This window comes from Amyelois transitella, chromosome 3 (assembly GCF_032362555.1).
Source record: "Amyelois transitella isolate CPQ chromosome 3, ilAmyTran1.1, whole genome shotgun sequence".
Classification (NCBI taxonomy): Eukaryota; Metazoa; Arthropoda; class Insecta; order Lepidoptera; family Pyralidae; genus Amyelois; species Amyelois transitella.
In genome coordinates, this window is record NC_083506.1 from 10,963,971 (window position 1) to 10,984,533 (window position 20,563).

Consider the following 20,563-nt stretch of genomic DNA (forward strand, 5'->3'; position numbering starts at 1 on the left):
TTCAATAATATCTTTATTACTTAAAGACAACGGCTAGCCAGACAGGTAAGTTTTATAAAAAATAATCAAATCTTTTCATTGTTCATATAGTTGTCTAGTCTATGTCAATATAAGGGGATCTCGAGCTTTGAAATCTGCAAAAAAAGTAAAGTAATTGTGTGCCGTGTGGTTCCTGGCACCAATATAAAAAAGAATAGGACCACTCCATCTTTGTCCCATGGATGTCGTAAGAGGCGACTAAGGGATAGGCTTTTAAACTTGGAATTCTTTTTTTACACGATGAGCTAGTAACCTGTAATTTTTTACAATCTCAATTCTATCATTAAGCCAAATAGCTGAATGTGGCTTATCAGTATTGTTAAGACTGTTGGCTCTGTCTACCCAGCAAGGGAAATAGACGTGACTTTATGTATGTACAAGACGCCGCCCGCGACTACGTCCGCATGGAAACCCTATCAATCCTGCGGGAACTCTGGGATAAAAAGTAGCCTGTGTATTAGTCTGGGTCTTTAGCTACCAACATACCTAATTTCATCGTAATCGGTTCAGTAGTATTTGCGTGAAAGAGTAACAAACATCCATACTGACATCTTGACATACTCACAAACTTTCGCATTTATAATATTAGTAGGATGTTATTGTGTGTCTAAATTACTCGCTATTTAATAAAGCAAAATGAACAAAGAATTTTAATTCTATGAACAAAGGTGAAAGTTTTCACTCGTTACCTACACGCAGTCAATATAAGAGTTCGGATGACTAACAAAGAGTATGCGACGGACACTGGCCGCGTCCTTTGACATTCACGTATGAATGTTTGCGAAGTGGGGCTGCAAGGCGCACTGCGTCCGGCGACGGGCCGGCCATCCGCCGGATCCGGCCCGGCTCGCATCTTCCGGCATCCCGCCCCGCAATCACTTTCCCCCGCTTCATTATTCCCGACCGGGTCGCCGGGGCGCGGGAGGAACAGGGTTGCCAGGATACTCTTTCAGCGCGGGTAATTGACTAACCTTTCAATGGACCGCTTTTGTTCTGCCGTCGTATTTGAATATAGAAGGTTATGCTAATATTAACCGTTATTGTATCGTGAAGTGCTTAGGTTAAGTTGTTTGGAAAGTTGCAAGTCATTTTAGACTAGTTAGTTAAATTAACGAGGGATCGCCGTGATTTATGAACTGTTGAAATTATAATCTATAAATGTACTGGTTATTAGCGTTATTCGTATTATTTTCAAAATTTTACATAATTTACACAAAATCTTACAAAAAGGAACGTGTCCATGTCCTCTACTTACATGAAAATAAATCATAAAATTACTTCCCCTAATCCTTGTTATTCTCCCTTCGTCCTGGCAACACACACGAGGCGCTCGCACGGCAGCGTACGGCGGCGCCGCGTCAGTCCGCGAGCGGCGGCCCGCTGGCATCCTCCGCCCGCAGTGACTTCCCCCCTGCGGCCGGCACCCGCCCTCAGGTACGCCGCGCCACCCTGTTGCGCATTGCACACCGATGTTTATGTTCCACTTCTAAATAATACATGACAACACTACGCATCAATCGACATGAAAATTCAAAATTTAAATTTGGAAGAATTTTCCCGCGCTTTCAGATAATTCGTTGACAGTAAAACCTTTCGATGTCGAGACTTTTTATTACATTTCCTAACTTCTTTAGAAGGAATTGGTGTGCGCTGCGGAACAGGATTTTTATTTATGTGTACCATATAAGTAGTAAGGTTTTTATGACTTTAAATATACATATTACAAACCAATTTAATAAAATATTTTGCTAAGAACTGAAAAAATCAAACAATAATACTTCATCAATGAAATAAATTGAACACTTCGACCAACAAGAGCACTATTAGGTCTCCTTGAAATAAGTTTGTTTTCGCTGCTACAGCGAATCGATATATTCATTAATCAAAAGGGCTATTAATAATAAATAAATGATACCTGTTAATAGCAAAAGTTTCGGTCAACTTTTGCTCGATTGCTCACAGAACCAATCAAAACATACTCGGATATTTAATTGGATTCTTTAGTTTTTTTCTGTCTTTTGAAGTGTTTTACTTTACTGAGACTTTCAGATGTTATTTCTGATAAATAATGGGATCTGTAACTTGAAAAAAGGTTCCTTTTTATTGTGATGCTTCTGTTTAATAAGCCATACCTATATGAAAGAAAATTTGTTTGGCTTTTATGAGAAACAAATATTGAGAAGATTTGAAGAGAAGAATTGAGTTTGGTGAATCTAGAAGAAACTTCTTAAATCACTTATGTATAAGATAAAGGTTCTAAAAAGGACAGAAAAACAATTCACAAAGGCATGTATGATGACATTAATGTATGTAGAAGAAGCGTGATGGTATTAATGGTCCATATAGTTCGCGTACTTATTTGGGAGAAGATATGATATACTTTGTACCAGATGATCACACTCAAGTTTTCCCATTTTATACCAAAAAAATTATGGCTAAAGCACTAACGTCTTATTTTGTAACTGTAACACGTAACTGTGCCTTGTGTTTTCCGGCATCGATGGCAAAATAATAGGACCACTCCATCTCTACCATGGATGTCGTAAAAAGCCACTAAGGGATAGGATTATAAACTCGGGATTTTTCTTGTAGGCGATGGGCTAGCAACCTGTCACTATTTGAATCTCACTCTTTTCGGTATTGTTGGCTCTGTTCCTCGCAAGGGATATATATGTGATTATATGTATGTATGTAACTCATAGTTCAGCCAGCGGGGTTATTCCCAACCGTTAACAAGGCACATATTATCTTACCTGCCATATCTCCTCTTGTAAGGTTTACCAAAAAGTCAACATCTTTTATATGCTTATAATAATAACGTAGAACTTATTTTTATCGAACTTGACTAGTTCAAGACAAATATTAAAAAAAAAAAAATAACAAATAACTTCTTGCGAGAATGCTGCAGAAGACAAAAACATTCTTAAATAAGTTAACATCCGTAAAAATATCTCAACTCATCTACATGCACTTAGGGTACCTGATTTTAAAGCCAGTAGAAGATAACTCAACCGTAATGAGAGAGATGCAACCATAAACAAAAACCACAAATTATTTCGGGTATTCGCAGTAAAAAGTACTTTAATTGAATAACTTGCTAGCTTAGCTCACCTAAATCTCGACAAGAAGGTATAATTGCCAACTCATTATTACATTTAAATTGCTGCTTATAAATAATGTGTTGTCCTTTCAGCCGAACAGCTATAAGCGGTTATTTAAATTTTCCGGCAATAAGAATCCTGCGCGTATAAATTTAACAAATGGCCGTTGTAGTGCGAATTTATGAGAATTGCCCTTCGTCCTATAGTTATTGTGTTCGCCCTCGCCGCTTCCACCTTTATATTTTTTCTATAACCCGTGACATTTTTGGTTATCACGGTTTATTGGTTATAAAAGAAGATTAACTATGTACCAAGCCACACCTCGGTATGAATGGGGTTTGGAATGTTTTTTCTTAGAATGTTGGTATTACTACACAGAATTTTCGATTATTCCGATTGATTCTCTGGGTGAGAGTTCGGGATCAACCAATGACCACATTCCTTGAGTAAAATCAGATATTAACACGAAGTTATTTCTGTCTACCCTTTGCATCTTCGCAGGGGAACGTGAGCCAAGGTTTTCTCCAACCATTCCAGAATGCGTAGGTTTTCTTACCATCTTATGATTATTTATACTTTTAAAATTTTATGTTTTTTAGAAGGCACGCATAACGTCCCTGTGTCATTCAATTTCAAAGCTAAAAAAATATTTCTACTCCCAGAGATCAAATCATAAAAGCAGCTAATATTTTAAATTAAACCCAGAAATAACCAATGGACCGCCCTTTCATTACCAGTCATTTGAATTTGAGAGAGACATTTCAGTACCATTGAGGTGTAAAATTGCCAACTGCATTGATGGACACAGAACGTGAAACGTACAGAAAAATATTGATAGAAATTTAAAAACAGTATTAATTGAAACATACATCAAGATCGAAGTGTAACCAACTGGAAGTTTGAATTTATAGTTGGTCATTATACTGCATATTAGACTTCTTAGAATTCTTAGTTAATATTTAGAGGATTGTGGTTTATTAAGCTTTAAATATACAGGTCAACTTGATTCATCTAGAATTATTATCTTTCAGGCAGCCTTTCGAAATTGGCAAACAGATGTCAATTTTAGATCAAGATAAAAAGTTATCAAAAGTTTTGTTTAACATACTTATATATGTGATTTAATATAAGTAGATAAATGAACATAATATTAGTTACATGGGCAAGAAATTTCGTATGGGTACCTACTTTATAATGAGGAAAAATCATTCTCCTTAAAATGACGTCTTTCGTTTTATATTTCTGCATCAGCATTGTTTTGTGGACAGCGTGATATGTGCACATGCACTGCTGATTGCATAGCTTGATTGATGACAACGCTGTGGCGCGCCGGTATAGCGTGCATCCTTATCGGAATATCGTACGATTAATTATTACTGTACTAACGTAAAAGACTAGTGAAGACTTTTATCAGATTTGTTAAGGTGAGGAGTGAAGGTCGGGTGGAAATAATTGCATGATCAGAGGTGTTAATTGCGAGTTTTACTCGATCAAACGCGTCGAGCAAGTAATCACGAATTTGTATGGCATTAGTGCCATCGCGTTACCACTAGATGGCGCTGATCAATTACAAACATACAAATTCGCATTTATCGAGTAAAACTCGCACTAACCCCTCTGAGCAGAGTGTAAGATGGATAAGTGAGAGAGTCTGTCGAAGTTGTCTGTCTGGGCCATAGTAATCTGAATATCGTCTTATTATTCGGATGTATGTGGATATTACATTCTCGAAACCACTTACTCAAATAAATGCCGTGTGTGTATAAACTACACGTCAGCTACTATACAATTTTTATGATTAAATAAAAACATATTTAAAGAATAATTGATTAGAATCTGAGCCTCCGTTGACAAAGATCATAAAATGGAAACAGCCAATTGAATTGTAATTAATAAAGATCCGTCGCAAGACAACGCCTCGTACACCAATTTGTTTGAGATCAATCTCCTAAATGCTGATATTTGATGGACAAAATTAGAAACCAATTAGGAGAGATAGAAAATTTTAATTACTATCTCAATTTATATAACAGATTCTTGTGATCGTATAAAATTAAAATTTTCAATTGAAATGAATAAAATGAAATAATGATTCTGTTATTTATTTCAATGTGTGATAAATTAAAAATCATGCACGTATTTTACTGAAATTGGACTAATAAGCATAGGTGGATGAAATATTGAAATCCGTCGAAAAATAAATTGCAATTTTATCATTAAAGATTTGGCTTTGAGTTTTGTAAATATAAAGTCTGTTTAATTAACTATTGATATACCACAAATATTTTTTTTTGGTTTATTTCCTCGTTTTATTGAGTTGAGGCAAAGAGATACCACAAACGAATCTTGTAGGTTCCTTTTGTGGTTGGGGGTGCGACCTTTCCGCTTAGAAAATGTATTAACACCTTTTATATGAACGGCGTATGTACATAATATGTTGTTGAAATGATTCAATAAAACACTTCACGCGGGTATTTTCAGTAAAAACTACAAGAGAGAAATGAAATACTGGTAGTAAAAAAAATTGAAAACGTTTAAATTTGGAACGTAGTTCATTTTAATACTTACTATCAAAAGCCATTCAATCCCAAAGATTTCGCATTTATAATATTACGGAAAGAAATATAACTTATTTGTTTATAGCTCAATCCCGAGGGTCTGAAGGTTTGTTTGTATGAGAAAATGTCGTTACTTTTCCCCAGCGAATATTGTGTGGGCTTACTAGTTTTATTTATGGTATAGACCTCAAATACATGTCAATATTTGAACAGATAATAACGACTATCAAGAAACTTTGTGGAAATGGTCCGGCAATTTGCGGGTTTAACGCGAATAAATAAATATTGTAGTGTGTTTTATCTTTGTTGTCAAATGTTATGAAAATAAATGCAATCGCTGATCAAATTTTCGAGTTGGTTTGAAAAAATATAGGGGCTGATTTGCTCAGAAGATTTGTATGTATGTATTTCTGAAAAAAATAAATAATCGACGTGGCAAGCTCCACGGTTAGATCATTTTTATTATGAAATTAATTTAATACCTTCAGTCTCGCTGCTGGAAATTTCGGAAACCTTTTCTTTTCGCATGCCTACATCTATCTATTAGTTAATTTTCAGTAAATACTCTCCGCTTTCAAAGTTTTTCCTTTTTTATTTTGAGTTTAAGTTTTTAATATCACGTTACACAAATTCAATATAAAATTAATTAATTTCATATTAGTCATTACGATTAAAATAGGTGATTTATTTTTACAATTTACGTGTTATAACGTGTTATACAAATCAAAATACACCACAATCCAAACCGTGAAACTGCTATCATTCAATATATCAAGAAGCAGGGAAAATAGATAGCGGATATGAATACATTCTGGACCAGCACAAACATTGGGGACAAATATTTGGCCAATATTTCCGAAGTAGCAAATTCCCAATTCGCATCTGAGACATTCAGCGTGGCACACTCTATTTTATTTGTTTTTCTCGAAGTGTTTGTTACATAGGCATTTAGGGACATGAATCTGTAAACAGTGCAATAAATAATAAGTTTTCTATATAGCTACTGCGCATTTGCTCTCATTGGTTAATTACATCTAGCTTGGTAACTCCGGCTATAGATATAGACTGTGACTCTAAGAGTACATAATAAATTATAAATGACACGACACCGACTTTGTGACGCCTGAAAATCGAGACCTGAACGTTTTCGACCAGACTGAGATAGAGACGCGTTGCAAGGATTTAAATTACTAAGCTAATGAAACAACAAACACTTTTAATTGCACCAAAATGCTTATTAACAAAAAATATTACGTACACTTACTTTGTAGTACACCGCCGCATTATCGGTAAAAGTATTTCTACAAAAAAAGCATTTTGTCTTCTCCTTTTTCTGTCAATGCTCTTATCTACTGTCGCACTACAATTCTTATTTTCTGTAACTAAGTAATACAAAAACATACTATTTTCCTTCTACACATCTATAGCTAGGTATATGTTCATTGAGCTCTTCCGAAGCTGAAATCTTCAGCGGTCGAAATGGCCGTCGCATAATATTCCTTTTGAATGGCTGACACTTCAAAGATACTCATTATACTGTCAGTTACCGCCGAGTTGGGAGCGAAAGGGATTTAAAATTGAATTGGGGTCTAATTTAGGAGATATAACACGTCAGCAGATTTTTTCATTTTGAAGGATTCGCTTTTAAAAACTGAGAGCCCGTTAATTTTAAACCCAACGACAATATTATATAAATATCACAAATTTTATCTTTAAAGATTTTGGCAATTATTATTATACATTACATATGATCACACCTATTTTTCTGAAGGAAAGGCAGAGAATACAGCCATATTTTCACCTCATTATTTTCAAAGTTTCAACATCTGCCGAAGACAGTTACATGAATTGGAATATAAAGATTTAACATAAAAAGGTCTTTCAGTTTTTGATGCCACTATACACGCCAGAGTAATCCTATATGATTTTTCTTTATTAGGCGATTTACGATTAAATCACACTTTGATTACAAACGCAGAACCTACAAGGTATTTATAAAACTATGTACAGTTTTTCACTATTTGAATCTGAATTTTATCATTAGGTAAGTCATACATCTGAACGTGGCGTTTCAGTCATTACAAAACTCAGTCCAACCGCAAAGGGTATACACGTGATTATATGTATGTACACGTAGGTATGTCAACAAACAAAAATCTTGTATCAAAAATCAGACGTCATTTCATACAATATCTTTCTTATGTTGAGAAAAACATTTTTATTAAGATAATGCCAATATGACATGGGTCTGACTTACCGTCCCAGCAAACGTGGAAAGTTGAACAGTTCACGATTTATATCAAACTGCAAGGAATATTTACGTAGTTATGCTTAACTTTATGGCTTTATGGGTCTTACGTCGGGAGGTTGATGAAATACCCAACCAAGTTTTTTAAGTATATCTCGATGATGCCTTGGCAGGCGACGGGTACAACTTTAAATAACGTATATTCGCTGAGACATTTCGTCACATGCTTTAATCACAAATAATAGAAGAGTTAATGCATTGCAGCTATATTCCTGCGAGCGCGTGACGTCCCAATTAGAGAAAATCTATTGGAAAACGTAATGTATTCAGTAATTGTGACGTCACAAAGAGCTCCCGGGAAAATTTGTCCAAATTTAACAGCAAAATGAAATTACCTCGGCAAAGTTTATTTTTCTTCTGCAGAGGGAATAACAATAATTGACTACACCTGCGTCCGGCCAGCCCGCTGCCCGCCGTATCAGAGGTATAAAGCTATTTTAAATGTTAATATTTTCAATGGAAACCTGTGCCCAGTGGTATTTCGCGAATGTTTTGTATGTTATAGACGTACTTATCACCTATTTTATAAAAAAAGAAAAAAAATGTATAGACACATTAAGTCACGTCTACGTCACGAGGTAGTCAGAGTCAGCAGTCATGCAAAGACTGGCCGGCCATGTTCAGCTGTATGGCAATGTATGGTATATTACTGAAAATGAGGAAAATAACACCTGAGTTTTGAAAAGATAAGTTTAGATCTAAAATTGTTTGAATATGTGGTACTATTTAAGGAACAAACGACTGGTACAGGTGTAATCTAACATGACAACAGAATGAATTTGTACCTTCTAAGTTCCTTTTATAGAAAATTCATTAAAATGACCATTTGCAAACCACAGAAATGACGCGGCAAGGACGCGACACGTCGTGGTCCTTTCTAAAAAGCAAAGACGACGTCCGGTCCATCTTTTCTGTGTGACTTTCGTCTAATCATTAAAATTATATAGAGCTGTAGGTCTATGTGGCATGAGATCGAGCCGCTCCATTAATTTCCATTAAACTGATCGTGTATCCACCTTACCCTCCTTCCTGCCAGCCTACATCCATCTCCAAAAATAGAATAATTAAAGCTCGCTCACAGCGCTCAAAGGTGTTTAGACGAGGTGTTTCAATAAGGCGAATTTGGTATGATCACGCCTTTATGTCTCGAATCAGTTGTTTAACACGTAATTGAATTAATTAATACTTTCTAAGACTTTGGTGTTTGGGTGTGTGGTGAGAGTGATCAATAATAATAATCATGAAAATGAAAAATTTTCTTACTTTGTATTTTGTCATGATAATTTGATAATTAAAAGTAATTTATTTTTGTATTTTTTCCTTTTTAAATATACAATAAGTCTAGTAAAAAAAATTGCATTTTACCCGATTATCTCGAAATCAATTAATCAAATGATCCACAGTTATTTCGAATAATAAACGCTTACATTCAACACACACAAATGAGCTCCTTTATCAAACAAAAATAGTAATGGAAAGCTGTTTTATCTCCATAAACAATCAACTAATAAAGTAACGTTTATGTTTTTGTATAGTTTTCGTAAAGCCCCCTGGAGATGTCATTTAAGCGATAAGGCTTTATTATCGCTGCTATGTTTCAAACGATAATATTTAACACAAGTTTGTCATGCTATTTGATGGCTGCATTTATGTTGAAACTTGACGTCCTAACTTTGAGCAGTGTTAGGACTTCTAATCTACTTAGTAACTAAAATATGTGTGTGATTATATAACGTTTTGACATAACTATCTTTCTCTATGATAAGAGGGTTAGCTCGATTGTATTCTCAGCTGTCGGTATGACATGACATGACATGTAATGAAAATGATGCCCGAGCATGTATAATATCTAATAAAGTATCTAAGTGCCCAAAGCGATAACATAAGAAAATTGTAAGACAAAATAAGTATTACACAAAATATGGATACTTAGTAGGTAAAAATAACGCCAAACCTACGTCCGCAGCATCGCTGAAAAAAAACCGTTGCTGCAAGAATTTCGGGAAATCATCTCTGAGTGCACCCCTTGATCACACGTTGAATCTATTCTCTACACCCAGTGATTTGGGATGTGCGTATATATATGTCAGTTAGTGTTCTCTTTTATATAGTTTAGGTATAAAAGTGTTCTATTATTCCTTTATCAAACTATGACTTCAAAGCATAAGTTGTGTTCCCACGGTAAAATAGAATGAGTAGTTCTTGTTTGAATTACTGGTCGATTGATATCTACAAAGAGCTGATCTGAGAGTTGTGAGTGCTATTAAAAGGTGCAGACCCGGGTGATTAAACTGTGACTCCGCTCCACAACTTTCACGGCGGTATTATCTGCTCGGATATTTACTTAACTTTCTTATTACACTTTGGCTTGGATCCCGAGATAGGGATGAAAGTTGATGTGGAATGAGGAGAAACTATTATTGTTTGTTGTCAATATACCTATCTTTGATGTGTAATAATGGATCTCCTTCCCAAAATAATAGGCTAATAACCTGTCACTACCTATGAATATGTTGAACTCGTTCATCCTAATGCCATAACTCTGGACTCAGAAAGGTCGCAGCCAGACGTTAAAACGCCAATCGTAATGTTTTTATTTACTTTTTTATATCTTCGAATATTATAATGTAAAAACGTTGAGGCGCTTATAAATAAAGAACACTACTACTTTCATTTAATTAATTGTTAGGTGCTAGCTGTACATTTTTGCGGCGCTGTAATCAGTAGCTACCCATATCAAGTCGTAAATAAAGAATTACCCTTCTTAATGTCTAGCTGGGTAGTGCCTACCTTTATTTCATTGTTGTAGAGATCTCGTAAGGACTTATAAAATTAATTTAAGTTAACCGAAGCGAATGGCGATTTCATTTGCTCAATGGTCTTAGGAATAAAGTTATTGTAAAAACCTGAAAAGTTTCTTATACGATTACTTGGAGTCGCGTCTTTATTGATAGCTAATGGGGTTGATATAACCTGATTTGTTAAAGAGAAGTCACGTTTAGTTTCCTTTTGACTCACATATTCTCATAGGTACTCACTCATCTTTTTGTTTCCCTGGAGTCTTTGGATCTTTTGGGTCCGGATTCTTCTTTAGACTCGGTAAGTCTCGATTTAGTGCCGTAGCTTTAGTCCCGGTTGCATCTTCAATCTGAAGATGCGCGTAGGTATTTACAAGAAGCGACTCCCATCAGACCTCCGCAACCTTTGCAGGGAACGTAACCCATACTGGAAGGCTCATAGTTACAAACCCTTTTATCTGAATGTGCAGGTTTCCTCACGACGCTTTCCCTCACCGTAAAGGTGTTTTCCCTCCCTGGAATCGCAGTCGCAAGCATGCTATGAATTAATAAGTTAATTTTGTTTTACATTGCATATTTTATTCCTACCACTAACACCGTATTTTTTTACTACCGCATTATTACCGCATACATCAAACTCAACCTCATCTTTAACCAAACTTACGCAATGGTGTAAATCACACTTAATCTTACAAAGCTCCAATCGATCAAATTCCATTGACAATTTAGGGTATAGGAGGGATTCGTCAAATCAAATCACGTCCCGGATCCCGAAGACATACGTCGGGATTGTTAGGAGCGGCTTAAGTGTACTTACCCACACTTCGCACTAGTTGAGTTGAATGGGTGGAGACGGGAGCGGATGAAGTCAATGAAAGGACTGCCAACTCGTTAGTGGATAGCTTCTTTTTGAAATGTTATTATAAGGGATGTGTGTGGACGTTTATTTTATAGATTAACAAACATTTATCATCCAAAAGATAATGCCTCTCTGTCGGAGTGGTAGGCAGAAATTATAAACCCATTTACACTTGCCGCAATCTCTCAATACTTTTTAATACATCTACTCTTTTCATGTTAGCTCGTCCCTCGTCGTACTTACAACATTAATTTATTCATTTAATTACATCTATATCCCTTGCGGGGTAGACAGAGCCCAACAGTCTCAAAGAAACTAAGGGGTTACGTTTAGCTGTTTGGCTTAGTGATAGAATGGAGATTCCAATCAAAGTCTCAAATACCCAATCGATAAAAAAAACATATTTAAGATTCTTGCTGACCGATAGACAACTGCGACTGATTGAGTAACTAATTCAACTTAAATATAGTCAAAAGTAATGGGCACTGGAAGCTGAATTTAAGCATTTGTTCAAGGTAAGAAGATTTTGAAACTGTAAAGCACTAAAAGTTGTACCTATTCCTAAAAAAATCGCTTGCATGAAGTAAAGAAAATAATTATTTTCAAAATTGGATACAAGGTACCTATCACTTATTGACGTCACATAACTTAAATCTAATATATCTAGTAAACATGACTACCTGTTCATAAAAGCCATACGGAGGTCAAGTTTCTCCGCAGGCAACTGTACGTATAAAATTGGAAGAAAATAAATGTTGAGAAAACTCTCGTTTTCTCAACGTTTTTCCGCATCGTTAAAATGGAGGATGCAACTATCAAACACGGATGAGAGAGAATAATACATTTTCTGTTCTTCGCTGGCCATAAAATGAGAGTAGTTAGAGTAGAGAGTAGTTTAATTTTAATAGTTGACTAGAATCAAGATTGTTGTTAAGTGTGAGCCAAAGCTGTTAAATTTGTTGCAGTTTGGGAGTTTCACTGGCACGAGTTCAAAGTGCCAACTGTTGAGCACTGTTATCATAAGCTTAGGAGAATAAAATTATCTTTATTTAAAAATATTCCAATTCAAAATTTTTTCATCCATTTGGCCCCATGTTGGGCGCCACTGTGACGTTCAGGTAAAACGTCGTAGGTGAGAGTGATGGAGATAGTTTAAAAATACATAGAATAACTTCAACCTTTATTAGGACTAGATTTTCATTTGTTAAGAGGGCGTGGGTTTAGTTATAGACATGAGATCCAGCAAGTAACCGCCAGAGGATAGCGAGCTACTTAACTGAGTTTAGGGTGAAGAGGTGTACAGGGGAGACCACGGCTGCACGATGTCACAATTCTTTAGAAGGGTTTCTCAAGTTAGGTGGGGTAACTCCTCTGTTAAGATGAAAAACCAGTGTAAGAGGAGTCCCCTCTTCTCTATGGTACATTTGGTCTCTAGTAAATTAGTTTTTATGTTCCAATATAAAGTTTAACATTATGTACATGCATTAATATTAACATTCTACATAATTACAAATTGCTAATAGACCGGACGATTAAAATATAACAATTTGAATATATTGGTCTGTGCGCGTGAATGTTGCTGTGTTTGTGTCAGAGACCTTTAACTAGCTGCTACTGTTACCAGTGACATCGAAAGCCTTAAAGTTTTGAAAAAATTACAATACGAAATTTATAATAAATCAAATCAGAATCGAATTGCAAACATTAACGAAAAACGTTTTTCAATATTTCTCTCTATTTTCTTATACGGTTTGATGAAAATCCTAATAAAATTTATCTCACCGCTGTAATAACTTAAAGGGCTCTCGTTCCCAAGAGGAAATCGTACCGTTTAGGGCAAATTCCTTTCTACTTTAGCTCATTTGCTTGTTACCTGAATAACTTAGCCGACCTTTACAGTTCTCCGAAACCCTTTGAATTTCTATTAATAACTATCTAGTAACAAAGTTACATAAACATCGTAGGAAGATTCTTTATAAAATACAAAACAATATTTCTAAATTAGGTATTCATATTTTATAAGAGCACCTTTCTCAGTATTGCACAAGTAGTTGAACAAGTGAACATGTTCTCAATTTATAAGAACTTGAACTAAGTATGTTGAATGTCATTGAAACATTTAAATTGATCGCATTATTTCTTTGCTTGTTCTTTGTGAGAAAATATTGAATAGTTTTTTAATTTCTTTGTCAGCAATTACCGTTATATCTCTTACGGCACCCGTTATATTCCTCTATATCTCTTCACATTCGGCTGTGAGAAGTAAGATTCTTTTATACCTAGTTTTGGAGATTTAAAACCCTGTAGAACCAAAATAATTTTTTACATAATCTGTGACTCTTTATTTAAATAGTGGTTCGCATATAAATTAGAATTCCATGACGTCAATGCGTTACGATAACTCTCACCTTCTAGTTTAGATAGGACATTGTCAGGCTTGAATCGATGATTGTCCGACACGAAATTTAATTTCATGGTTCAATGAGCACATACATATAAGGCCTGTCTCACACATTAGGATAGAGTCAAGGACGTGGCCCATCGTAACACTCATCATAAGCTAAAACAATATTTCTGTCTATTGATTTGATTTCAAAAGTCTGTACCTATGCTGCCATAAAGTTTTAAGGCTAAAAAGTTTAATCTATAGAAAACTAGAGATGCCAATGTTTTAACCGTGTAAATACAAAAATCCTTCTAACTTCCGTCACCGCGGGAATGGCATAGGTATACCTCTTTTTTATTACACCGTTTCTGTGTAGGTTCCAATGTGGTCTTAGACCACATTTCCAACCTACAAGCTAAATTTTAACTATATAACCCAGCGTTTAGTCTGTGCGTTCATATGTTAGTCAGTCAGTGTCCTCTTTTATATATTTAATTGTTTATATTGACATGTTTTTAGCCTCCGGACGAACCGCGTCCCGACCACGTCCCGGGCACGGCCCTGACGTGTGGGGTAAACCTTTATCCGTAGGTCAAGATTGCCATTTATGTCACGACGACTCGTTATGTAAACGTCACGTCAAAGGACAGTAGATAGTTTAGATTAGAACTGAAAAGAAGAACTTCCATTTGTGTGGCATCTCTAACAAAATTTTATTCAAGAATGTGTGACTACAGTTTTTAATTCTGGCAATTTTAATTTTCTTATTTTGAAAATATAAAAAAAAACAAGCGAAAACATAGATGTCTTTGTAATATGTCCAATAAATTATTATAAATTAATTCTAAAAATTCTATTGATAGTAGCCGGACTAGATTAGATAGACTAGATTTGTTTAAAATTTTATGTAATAAGTTTATTAACAAACCTTATCACACAGTAAAGTTCATTGTAATTTCAATTTCTTTTGATGTTGTGACATTTGTTGTGATACGCAGTGGATAAGGAAGGAAGGACCAGTTACTGAGCAACATTACCTGGTTAAGTACTTACTGATGGCGTTTTCTCGTGTTAACGTTACGTTTCGCAGCACCTTCGAAGCACCTTCGTTATCTATTGGATCGTCTTTATGTGCTCCGGAAACCTTACGGGCATCACTACATAGTACTTATAAAGCAAAATCGCTTCCCGCGTCTGTCCCTATGTATGTATGATTAGATTTTAAAACTACGCAACGGATTTTGATGTAGTTTTTTTAAATAGATAGAGTGATTTTTGTTTTCTTAGCAGGTTATTATGAGTACTGACAACTCTTCAATTTACAAACTATGATTTAATAAAATATATTAATCATGATGTATTATTTATTATTGTGTTAATTATTTAAAATTGTGCAGTAAAAACAGTGTTACGGAAATCTGCTGGAATATGACGTCACGAGATCGACGGCAGAGGTTAGAAAAAGGTTCACTTAACCAATTCACAAAAACATTTTCCGTGAAAACGAGACGAGTAATCTAAAATTAAAAAGGTCCATGAAAAAGTAATAAGTTGGCAAAACTAAGACGCCGAATCGTTCCCAAGGCGAAAATGTTTGTTTAGGAAAGTATTTGTGATCGGTATTGTTGGAACAAGGCCTACTGGCTGTTGCGGGTTAAACGGCTGTAATTAATTTGGACACTGATTAGGCACTGAGCCGCAAAGAACAGCTTTGTCTGTTTCAGAGTTATTGAATGGATGTCGCTTCGAAGTTGGAATTGCCGCTTCAAAATATTTCAGTAAGTATACTTTATGCTTTAAAATAGGTGTTAACAGAAAATGTTAAATATTGATATGGTTGAGCATTAAGTCAGCCAATTGTGCTATACAATTGTATTTTGAACAATAAAGTTTAAATAAATAAATAAATATGTAGGTAACAAAAACCCAACACAAAGGAAACATTTAGTATGCCACATACCAACACGAGGGTTATAGGTTTGGAGATAACTTACACATTGGCAGCTTTACCTCAGTCAATACGCTTCGTTTTCGGCTCACCTGCCAGCTTCATAAATACTTTAACGAAACTTTTTCTTTGCGCTTAAGAGGTTATACCAGATCATGCGTGTTCCTGCTATTATGATAAGCTCAGTATAATTAACTTTTCGTCTGAAAGTAATTTTTTCTGTGCAAGTTGTGCTCCATATTACAGATGAATTTAGGCTCTTATAAGACGTAAAGGTGTTTTCGATAAGAACTTTATACCTAAGCATACAGTACGGACATTCAATATATACCTGATAGATTTGAAAACTAAATCAACTAATCTTCCTCTTTATATTTAAAGATATATCGCAGTTAGGTGTCAGTTTAATATAAAACGAATAAGTCTGAGGACTATTAAATGGTCTAAAATTTAGTCTTTGGTCTTCGGTCAAAAGAAACTTCATATAATGTGGAGTCTGTGCTCTATCGTATTCTATTCTGTTCTCGACACTTTTCTCTTCTGCTCGGATGCTCGGATATAATGACCCGGGAAATCTGGACTCATTCGTCCAGACAAGATTTTTTGCTCTATGTGTAATTTAGTAACGTTTGCTAGGAAAGCAGGATTTTTAGACAAAAGCATACATTGATTACTAGAAATTCCGTCTTTCTATCTAGTAGGATTGTTTGTTTTTTGTGGGTGTATCCCCTTAATGTTGAAATTTAATGTGGTCGAGTGAACTACGGGGCTATATAACGTGTCAGTCGATTTCAATGGAATACATGCATGTATTGTATATACATAGACCAGGCCGGTGTGGTAACAGCTGAAGTGCAGCTGAAACACTTTATGTAGGTACAGTAACAAGCAATGGAAACTGAAGCCTGATATGGGTTTCATACTATAGTTTGGATTGACAATGATGGATATACCTAAAGTTATGGGTTCCTTACATATATTTTTTTCTTTATTTTTGTCAATAGCGTATGCACATGGAATCAATTTAATAAATAAAATATTATAATTTTGCTAATTCTCAGTAATGTATACATACATTACTAAGTAAGTGTTATAATGAGATTCTGTAAAACAATAATGTACTATTTCTTGCAATTGTGTATATTTCTGTGAAATAAAGATATTACTAACAAAGAATATAATGTACATAGTAAAATATTATATTAGGTTCTAGTAAAATATTTAATTAATCAAAGTAAATATTAAAATGACTTAATTTTTTTTATTATATTTAGGCCGTAAAAAAGAAATCTTAAAAGGTAAATTCATAAATTCCGAGGTTTTATTTATTATTTGCGTGTTAACAGCTCCAAAATAAAATTATAACAAGGGCGGGAAAACGATTGTTGGTACTTGAGATCGATATAACCCGTGTGCCATTATGTAAAATAACTTACTTAACAAGTTAATTAAGTTTGTTCAGTTACCATACCACAACGTAATACTCCCAAGGCGCAAACTTCTAATGAGCCAAAAATTTTGCCACGTTCAAACATAATTTGTTCACTTTGTTTCTTTATTAGATTTAAGTCATGGTTATTATCATCAATAAACATACATATATAAACAAGTTTCTGTCCCTTATGGAGTGGACAAAGCCAATGGGCTCGAAAAGACTGATAGCCCAAGTTCAGTTGGAAGATTCAGATTATTTCTGATAGAGACGGGTTACTAGCCTATCGCCTAAAAAATATGCCAAATGTTTCTTACAATATAAATAATGGTACTTAGATGACTGTGGTATTCTCTCTCTCTCTCGCTTATGTAACTTCGTATTTGCTTTCCCAGATGTTGGCTTTGAAGTCTCAATTTAAATTTTTAATACGATAGCAAGCGACACTCAACCAATGTGTCAGGAAAGTCTCATTGTCTAAAATAACACTGTTAAAAAAAGAAACAAAGAAAATACAAGAACAAAATTTGTTAGCCAATAAGTATATATACACACGTCAATTTATTTTGCGAATAGGCACATTGCACTTCCCGACAAATTGATGGCAACCCTAAAAGGGCTTTTTATTGTGAATTTCCCTTTTGAGATAGGACCAACTGAGAGAACACCTTTGTCATACTTTAATTTCATTTGCATATGCTTTTGAGCATAACGCGGTAATGAAGTTTGTTTACGAAAGGTTATTTCTGAAAGGTTTTATAGTACCTTTTAGTTTCCACTAGCCCCGCCCCGGGGCTTCGCTCCCGTGGGAATTGTGGGATAAAAGGTACAAGTTAGGTGCCGTGTGGTTATCGGCACTTTGGACTAGGATCATTCTATATATTTCCCATGGATGTCGTAAAAGGCAACTAAGGGAAAGGCTAATAAACTTGGGATTTAAGGGAAATAGACGTTATTTTATGTATGTAAAACCAACAAAGTGTCATAATGAAATGGAAAATTAAGCACGGAAAACAGCGCTCATATAATTCGGTAATGACGTCGTTAAAGCTGTAACTGTAACTATGGACACGTGGACTTAATAGTTACCGTCAGCGATCATTTAGCGATCTGCTTTCATATTTTACAACAGAATTTACATATACGAAAAACATCGGATCAGACATTTTATAATAAAAATAAATATATATGGGTCAGATTACACAGATTGAGTAAGCCTCGAAGTTCGAGACATGTGTTACGAGATACTAACTCAACGATACTATATTTTATAACAAATACATATATAGATAAACATCTAAGACCCAGGCCAATCAGAGAAAGTTCGTTTCTCATAATGCCCTGGCCGGGATTCGAACCCGGGACCACCTGTGACACAACAAGCGCACTACCGCCGCGCCACAGACGCCACAATAATACATACATACATACATAAACTCACGCCTCTTTCCCGGAAGGGTAGGCAGAGACTACATCTTTTCACTTGCCACGATCTCTGCATACTTCCTTCACTTCATCCAAATTCATAACTTTCTTCATGCAAGCTTGGCGGTTTCGGGTACTCTTGACCTGACCCTTTGCCAGAACGATAAATTAATTTAGGGTTAGGTTCCCCTGCAAAGTTTGTGGAGTTCAGACGGGAGGAGAGGATGAGAGTGTAAATCCTGACGATGACAATATATATGTACCAATAATGGGGGCAAGTCTAACAAGCATTTGGCCAGTTTTTAATTCTTTAGAAAGTTGCCAAGTACCATGGCTAGTACTAAAAGGTTAAGCCTAGTACTTAAGTTGCCTAGTGTTAAATTGACGTTCTTGAATAAAACGACGCAGGGTAGTTTGCTCTGCCGCTCTTTTACACTTGCGTTTTTGAAGCGGTTGTAACTTAAAATTTTAATACCTAACTAAGTTTCGCCCGCGTTTTCGCTTGCTTGTAAATTACTTTGTATTCTTTCTCCCTTCTACACACTAAATGTATTAAAATTTAATGAACATCGGTTCTGAGGTTATGCCTCGGAAGACGAACAAACAAACATACTTATATGGATGTTAAAATAAATTAGCGATAGCACAATATTACTTACCCAATATTGCAATAAAGGAATTGAAACTGAGTATGACATCTGTTGGAGTATATGGACTAGACTTATATAGAGCGAATATAACAGGCCTCAAACATTTGTATTCATTATTTGTACCTTCATAAATATTTGCATTTATTGTTTCTACCGTGGTTTGTTAAAAACAAAGATCGCATTAAATGTTCCAAGAATTCCAAAAAGGCGAGAGTTGGCATATTTTTATTGGTCGAAAGTAAAACTGCTTAAACATTCAGAATAATATTCAGTCCGTTTTCCTCAAGTTTGAAAAGAAATTGTGAAAATTGGAAGCTGTGCGAGGGCGTAAAAGGCAGGCTTGCGGAAGTTCGACACTGTAAAGGCTCAACGTTGAAATCCGTAATCTAAATCCGCCATAACGACCCGGGTTCAAATCCCAGGGGACAACTACGGACAACCACCTGCTGCCTCGTATGAGAGGCCATCGAAATAAAATTTGTAAGGACGTTGTAAAATTCAATTCTGTCCTATAATAAAACAAGGTGTTTTATCAAAAAAAATCGTAGCCTAGTAGCGTATTTTTTCAATACTATATATCTTCTTTCAAAATAGGCGATGTCCTGGGAATCTATAAAAAAAAAATTATCTACAAGCTCACTTAAAGTTAACCTAAGGCATTTAAAAATGAAAATTATATTACAAATATTAGAATTATTCTACAAGCCCTAATTTATGAAACAAAATTAACCAAATAACAAAACGCAAACAGAAACCAGGGAAATGGCTTTTCAAAATTCGAACGCATAAGGAGGCAATTAATTTTTGAATTATAAAATGGCGGCGACAACGCCAAATAAAATGTCCATTAGCAATCTGTTGGTTAGTTTTCCTTTTCTGATTGCGACTAACAAACTAACAAAGCTATTGATTTCCGACTCGACACGGATGCTGAGTACACGCCTCGCTAACTCTCACAACACTTTTAAAACTATTACCCGTCCTATCGAACAGTTTATACGGATTGGAAAACAAAAACAATTGATTTTGATTGTATTTCCTGAGGCTACTGTTTCTAAA

The 20,563-nt window shown here is 35.2% G+C and overlaps 1 protein-coding gene across 1 annotated transcript in view; it reads left to right on the forward strand.

Annotated features, from left to right (window-relative positions):
- Window positions 1-1,407: 1,407 nt before the first annotated feature.
- Window positions 1,408-20,563, forward strand: part of LOC106129796 (uncharacterized) — a 40,003-nt gene continuing 20,847 nt past the window's right edge. The window contains exon 1 of the mRNA XM_013328468.2: window positions 1,408-1,473. The gene's annotated coding sequence lies outside the window, so the exon portion shown is untranslated. The remainder of the gene's footprint in view (window positions 1,474-20,563) is intronic.